Here is a 7,333-nt window from a genome sequence, read left to right as displayed (position 1 = left end):
GCAGGACAGTCCCAGACTGTAGCTCCCTTTCATCTCAAATGGCCCATACTTAACAGCTTCATATTTGACAGCAAGACATCTCTGAGCAAAGGAATGATCTCAGGTCACGGAGAACCAAGAGTCAGGAGCAAAGGCAAGTAATGATTCTATTTGATGCCTATGAAATCTACCCAGATTTACAGTTCTCACCCAAGCAGGAACGCAATCACATGACAGTATCAGGATGGTGACAGTTTCAGAAATCCAGGTGGTTGCAACTGTATTTTACTGAAAGAATCCAGGAAGTGGTTTAAACAAGGACCCCCTCACCTCCCAAACCACACAGGGGCAGGTCCTGGGTAGGAACACATATGTGTTTAGGATAGGAGCCCTGGCTGGAGTTCTTTCATATCCAGGAAGGGAGAGGGGAGAAGCAGTTGCCACAACAAGGAGGTGGGGCATCAGGTGCAGACCTACACAGAAACATAAAGTGGACTGTCTCATACTGTACACACTCACAGGCCACGATGATGAATTTCTCTTGCTGCTTGGTCTCACAGTCGCATTTGGGGTATTTGGAGCCGTTCTTCAGGCAGCAGTCGGTGATGCGCATTTTGGAACTGCTTTGGTGGCAGTTGGGCTTCCAGTTCTTGCAGGTTACATTTCCCTGGAAGCAGATGACCTGGACATCTGGCAGAGGCTCGTGGATAAACGTGTTCACCGGCTTGCAAAATCCAACCATCATATTCCGGCGCTTCATCATTTGGTTGCAGTAGCTTGCATTGATGGTGGAGGTGTTCGAGTCTATGTGCTGCAGGAACTTCTCGGCCCTCACTCCTTGGCCAGAGAAGGCTGGACACTGCCCAGCACCAGCAGCACCAGGACCAGTAGTGGGAACAGGATGAAGAACCTCTCCTGAGCCATGGTGGTCTCACTCCTCTGGAAGAGCCTAGCCAGGAAAGGGAGAGAAGAGAAAAAGTGTTGCCTGAGCAAGAACCCCAGCTCCTACCTGTGGCCCACCTGGCTCACAGTCTCTGTTTGGGTCAGCCGGAAAGGTATCCTTCCTCCTATGCAATTTTCCAAGGATTGAGATGCTCGCATACACTCTTGTGGAAGAGTATTTAAGTCCTACTAGCTGGAGAGAGCTGGTCTTTCCCTCTGGTTGGTGACTTGACAGTGAACTGAAATCCTGCAGTCCTATGTCTGAATATTAGAAATTTTAAGATTTAAAATCTATTTGAGGGAGCACCTGGATGGCTCAGTCTGTTAAGTGTCTGCCTTGAGTTCAGGTCGTGATCTGAAGTCCTAGGATCTAGTCCTGTCTTGAGCTCAGCTTACTGGTCACTGGGGAGCCTGCTTCTCCCACTCCCTCTGCTGCCCCCTCTGTTTGTGCTATCTATCCCTGTCAAATAAATAAATAAAATCTTAAAAACATTAAAAAAATAAAATACATTTGAAGAATAAGTACATTTATACCAGTGCTCAAGGTGCTTATCAGGAAATCCTTTTGAATAAAACATGAGCTGAACTGTATCCCTGAAATACCACATGACCTATAGGATCATGATGGGCAGAGTGAGGCCTATTGTTCTCCAACACAAGGGCAACAGCCCAGTTCCTAACACCAGCATCATAGAGGGATGCCATTGTATTCCCAAGAGCAATGCTTCCCTCCCCCAGTGCCTTTGTTTCCCTGCAGCCCACATGCTCCATCCCGATATTGGTCCAGCTCAAGTTTTTTCAGGTGCTAACCTCAACCACCCTGGTCCCTCTAATCCAAACACAGAAGAAGAAGGAGTCCCTGAGACCATCTCTTCAGCCATTGACCTGGATCTCTAGCTTGGTCTCTAGGACAGAGCAGAAGGCCAGTCTCTGTGATCCTGGTATCCCTGGGGAGGGAATCTTATACAGATTACAAAGGGGCTTGGCTTCCAAGGAAAGATAGGTGGGAGGAGCATCTTGGTTTCACTTTAGTGGGAACCAAAGACATTGTGAGGAAGGACATTGTAGGGAACCATCCACACCACTCTTTTTTCAGGACTGCTGAGAAGGGTGAGTCTTGTTTATAGGAACCATACCATGTGAGCCTCATCTGTCTGCTGGCTCACAAGGAGCAGCAAAGAAAGCCACTACAGTAATGATGCCTGAACCGCAGCAAAGTCCTTGTCATCTCAGGGGGCCATTTGCATCAAACAAATAACTCTTGCAGGTTTGCAAAGGACACATAAACACGTGATCCTCAGAGCACCAGAGAAATGGAGGTCCTCTGTCTCCCCAGGAGTCCTGGCATGACTGGAATTCCAACAGCACCTCTTCTGGTGTGGGGGGCATTCTGCTTTCTGCAGCTGGAAGACTGCATGGGCCTAGGGTCTGGGAGGGGGGGTCTGGGCTTGTAGGGGAGGAGACCTGCGACCTCACCCAGTGTTGGCCACTTCAGCTCTCCTGTGTGTGGAAGGTGGATGTGTTACAGTTCTTGGCCACAGCAACCACTCCTAGAAGGTCAGAGTGGAGGAGAGGAACTAAAGTCAAACGAAACCCCCAAGGGATGTCAGGCTGGCTCAGTCACCAAGGCACGGGACAAATCTTGTGACTTTGCTTCTGTATCCATGTCCTGAAACTGTGCCCTGGGCTTTTCATTTCCTGAAAGTGGCAGCTGGAATGCTGAGGGTGTAACCTGACCATGTGAATGGCTTTTCCCCTCTTTAGCACATCATAATCTTAATTCAATACACTGGCTTTGATTTCTCAACACACCAACAGAGAATTATTTACTCTGGCACTTAGAAATGAATAAAATAAGGCATTTGCTGACAAAACAATAATATAAAACAAAACCTAATGGAGTTATATGACTTCATTAAAGCAGTCTTCCACTAAAAAATTTCTAAGAATGGATTTGAGGTTACAAAGAAAGGCTACTCATCAGAAATATGAATTCAGGAAGGAATAAAAAAAGATGGTGATAAGTATGTGAACAAGTCAAAGATCTTTTGACTATATAAAGCAATAATTTCTTGCTGAGTTAAGAAGATAAAATTAAAATATATATCAGGAACATAACTTGGAAGTGATGTGAATTGCCGTGTTCAAGAGATGACTAAAAATATTGATTAGACTTCTCTATGTTTAGTATGCATTTGAGAATTTCTAAGATAAGCAGTGAAAAGAAGGGAAACATAGGGTTTGAATTCCAAACTAGCAGAGAATAAGTAGACTGTGGATCAGTTAGGAGAGTCTAGTTGTGCTGCAGTAACAAACAATCTCAAAATTTCAGTAGTTTAAAGTTTCTTTTTCATTCCTGCTACATATCTACCTTGGTCCAGCCTAGAAGTTCTGCCTGCTATTGTCACTTGGGAAAACAGGCTGACACAGGCTTGCTCTTGTCCCACACTGTCTTAATCAAAGAGGCAGAGGAAAGAACATAGTACTGGGATGCCCCCATGGCTCAACTGGTTAAGCATCCTGCTCTTGATTTTCGCTCAGGTCATGATCTCAGGTCATAAGATCAAACTCTGAATTGGGCTCTGGGCTGAGCTTGGAGTCTGCTTGGGATTCTCTCTCTCCCTCCTCCTCCTCTGCCTTTTACCCACTCTCTCTCTCTGTCTCTATCTAAGTAAATAAATAAAACCTAAAAAACAAAAACAAAAATAAAAAAACAGCACCACAGAGGACAGCTCTTAATGCTTCTGCTGGAAGGGACATATGTCACTTCTATTCACACTCCATTGACTGGAGAAAACCTCATGGTCACATTTAAGTACAAGGGACAGAGAAATAGGATCCTTCTAGGTGCCTGTAATGAGAGAATTACTTTGAACAGCTTTAATGGCTGTCACAGAATGACAGACAATTACACCACTAATCCAAAAGAAGCAAAGAAAGGATAGGAAATAGAAATGCCAGACAAATGAGAATACTAGCAATGGCAAAATAAGGTAGTAGGTATTCACTGAGGAAAATAAAAATGAATAATTATGTTATATAAATGGACTAAATGGTACAGTTAAAAGACAAGACTGATAGAAAAAAACTAACACTCTTTCTCTGTCTATGTGCATATAGAGAAAGTATACCGACACACTACGTGTATATTTATATATATACATGTACATATAGATAACTTACAATTTTTAAAAATGTTTAAGTAGGTAATATTTTATTAGATGATAATAAGGAGATCAATGGAGTATTTTCTGGAGTACTTTCAGAGAACCCTTATTCCAATAGGTTGAAGAAAAAGTCAGAGTGAAAGAAATTGAGTTAATGAGGAGGCTGACAGTGATGAGATAGAGTAAATTTGTGCACTGACAGGATGGGGATGGCTGGGGAGAAGGTGACATGAAGGGGTGCACATCTTGAGGAAAGAGTCAGTATGGGAGAAGACAGTGAAAATACAGCACAGAGAGAGAGCATAGCTCCAGGAAGGGGGCTGACATGGGTAAAGGAATAGGAGACTGTCTTGTCTGTGATGATGGTGGAAAGGGGAAGGTTGGTACCAGACAAGGAAAAGGATGCAGCTGAGAAACAGTGATGTTGACTAAGAATATGAGCAGCAGAAGAATGTCCCTTCCAGCAATGGGATTTTCTCCAAGCAGTGAGACTTGAGTCTTGTTTGCCTCAAACTTCTGTTTTAAAAAATGGTTCTGAGAATGTCTGCATCATCTCTGTTGTCCTCTAGGTCATGGGGACAGCTATCCAGTATAGAATGAGTCTGTGAGCCATTACTGAGAAACCTCATTTCCCATACATTAAATCACAGTTGCAGTATTTACCTTCATTACACAGATTAAATATGATATCAATCTCTCAAAATTTCTCTCAAGTAGTTTGACATACATCACAGTTGTCATTTCTTTAGGCATATATGATGTGATATTCATTTCCATAAACTGCTCTTGAGAATTTGACTAAAGCCTGTAGAGTGAGGAGACCATATGTATTAGTTGCAGCTTCATGACTGGTATGTTATGTTCAGGAAAATGTTATCACCTCTCTGGACCTCAGTTTGTCATCTATAAAACACATGGATGATTGGCAAAGCACTAATAAAAGAGAATTTAAGTGCATAGCAACTGGAGTCTGTTTGGACAGTGGTCTGGAATCAGTTCACCTTTTTAATTATTCCTGAAACTCCAACTTGCATTTTTCTGGTTGAGTGCAGATGTGTACCCAAAAGTCCTGCATTATGATTTTAAAGATCAATAATATATCAACTTCTGTATTTGTTTCCTTATCTGTAAGTTAGGAATAATTTAAGTACCTTATTCTAAGATGCTATGGACTGAATGTTTGTTTCCCACCCCCACCCCAAATTTGTATATTAAAACCTAAGTCTCAACGGGATGGTAAATAAAAGTGGGGCCTTTGAGAGGTGATTATGTCATGAAGGTGGAGCACTTGGGAAAGGGATTAGTGCCCTTACAGAGAGACCACGGAGAGCTCCTTTTGCTCTCTATCATGTGAAACTGGTTCATAGCTATGAAACCATCTAAGTGCCCCTGCTTGCTGAGGACCATCCCTATTTATGCTCATTTCTTGGCTAATATATAATAATGTCCCTCTTCACTCTCAAAAGTGTCCCAACCAGACAGCAAATTATAGGGTCATCCTATTCAAAGCACACTGTAAGCCCTAAAAGAATTTTAATGTTATTATTATTACCACAACTGATATTGTTTCTTCAAGAGTCAAAATTAAAAGTTCACTTTTAATTCTTTTTTTTAGAGATTTTATTTATTTATTTGACAGACAGAGATCACAAGTAGGCAGAGAGGGCAGAGAGGCTGGCAGAGAGGAGGAAGCAGGCTCCCCGCAGAGCAGAGAGCTCGATGTGGGGCTCGATCCCAGGACCTGAGATCATGACCTGAGCTAAAGGCAGCGGCTTAACCCACTGAGCCACCCAGGCGGCCCCTCACTTTTAATTCTGATCTAGTAGTAGAGGTAAGTAGAGGTGACAGTAATTGAAGTTTCCTATTTTAAAAAAATTTATTTATTTATTTTTAATATTTCATTTATTTATTTAAGAGGTAGAGAAAGACAAAGAAAGAGAGAGAGCATGAGAGGAGAGAGGTCAGCGGGAGAAGCAGACTTCCTGCTGAGGAGAGAGCCCGATGTGGGACTCAATTCCAGGACTCCAGGATCATGTCCTGAGCCGGAGGCAGTCGCTTAACCAACTGAGCCACCCAGGTGCCTGAATGAGACTTTTTTTTTTATTTATTTTTTATTTATTTTCAGCATAACAGTATTCATTATTTTTGCACCACACCCAGTGCTCCATGCAATCCGTGCCCTCTCTAATACCCACCACCTGGTACCCCAACCTCCCACCCCCCCACCACTTCAAACCCCTCAGATTGTTTTTCAGAGTCCATAGTAATTGAAGTTTCTGATTGGGAGGGAAGGATAAACTGAAAAGTTTCAAAATTCTCTTTATTTTTTTTAAATCATCTTATTGATTTATTGGACAGATAGAAGAGCATAAGCAGGAGGAGCATCAGAGGGTGAGGGAGAAGCAGGCTTCCTGCTAAGCAGGGAGCCCAAGATGAGGGGCTTGACCCCAGGACCCTGGGATTATGAACTGACCCAAAGGCAGACACTTAACTGACTGAGCCACTCAGATGCTATAACTTCTATCTTTATAGAGAATCAGAGAGCAGTGAAAATGGAATGGGTGTATCAGGAAAACACAGGCAGATCTGGGATTGGACATCACAGTAGGCACACTAAGATTTACTGTGGGGTAACTGTCAGAAGGCACTTGCACCTTACAGCTTAGGTGCAGCTTACCTTGCACCTAAAAGTTGCCTTTGGCTACTCCCTTCTGTGTGGTAAACAGTAGAGTGGCCAGAAAGAGGGAGGGGGTAGATCCAGAGCAGGATATGTCTTATCTGCAGTCCCCCGTCTTGTTCTATCTCTAAAATTTCCTCTCAAAAGGCCTCGATTCCTGTTATGTTCCTGGGAAAGTTGCCTCAAGACAGCTTCAAATCTCCCATATATCCCCAGGCCTCAGAAAAATGGACCATTGGGGATAGCAATTCAGACCTGTAACTTCATCAGCCAGCTCAGATGAAATTATTACTGGCTGAAGTTCTCAGTGAACAATGTAGTTTTGTTTAACATTTCTGAGTGCTTGTCGATTGATCAAGTTTCAGAAAATACTCTCTTCCAATGAAAAGTATTTAGACTGGGTGTAGGAGTAAGTCGGGGAGGTCTGGGATTTGTCCTGACTTTCACTGACCTTCCAGCCCCTTGAGAGGATGGCCCTGTAATCAGTTCATCCTGTCCAATGACAAGTCTAAGGAAAGAGAAGAGAGCTGTCTCTGGGATGGCCAAATAGATATGCCTGCTTATCTGC

General features: G+C 43.2%; 1 pseudogene across 1 annotated transcript; it reads right to left on the bottom strand.

The window, feature by feature from the left end:
- Positions 1-231: 231 nt before the first annotated feature.
- LOC309867780 (ribonuclease pancreatic pseudogene) lies at positions 232-6,856 on the bottom strand (annotated as a pseudogene). The gene is made up of 2 exons (XR_014316706.1): positions 6,766-6,856; positions 232-928 (listed from the first exon to the last, which is right to left on the bottom strand). The product of XR_014316706.1 is annotated as a ribonuclease pancreatic pseudogene (transcript).
- Between the last annotated feature and the right edge of the window lie 477 nt (positions 6,857-7,333).

This window comes from Mustela nivalis, assembly GCF_964662115.1.
Source record: "Mustela nivalis genome assembly, chromosome: 6".
NCBI lineage: Eukaryota > Metazoa > Chordata > Mammalia > Carnivora > Mustelidae > Mustela > Mustela nivalis.
Note: the sequence above shows the minus strand (reverse complement) of the source record. Positions and strands in the feature narration are given on the sequence as shown.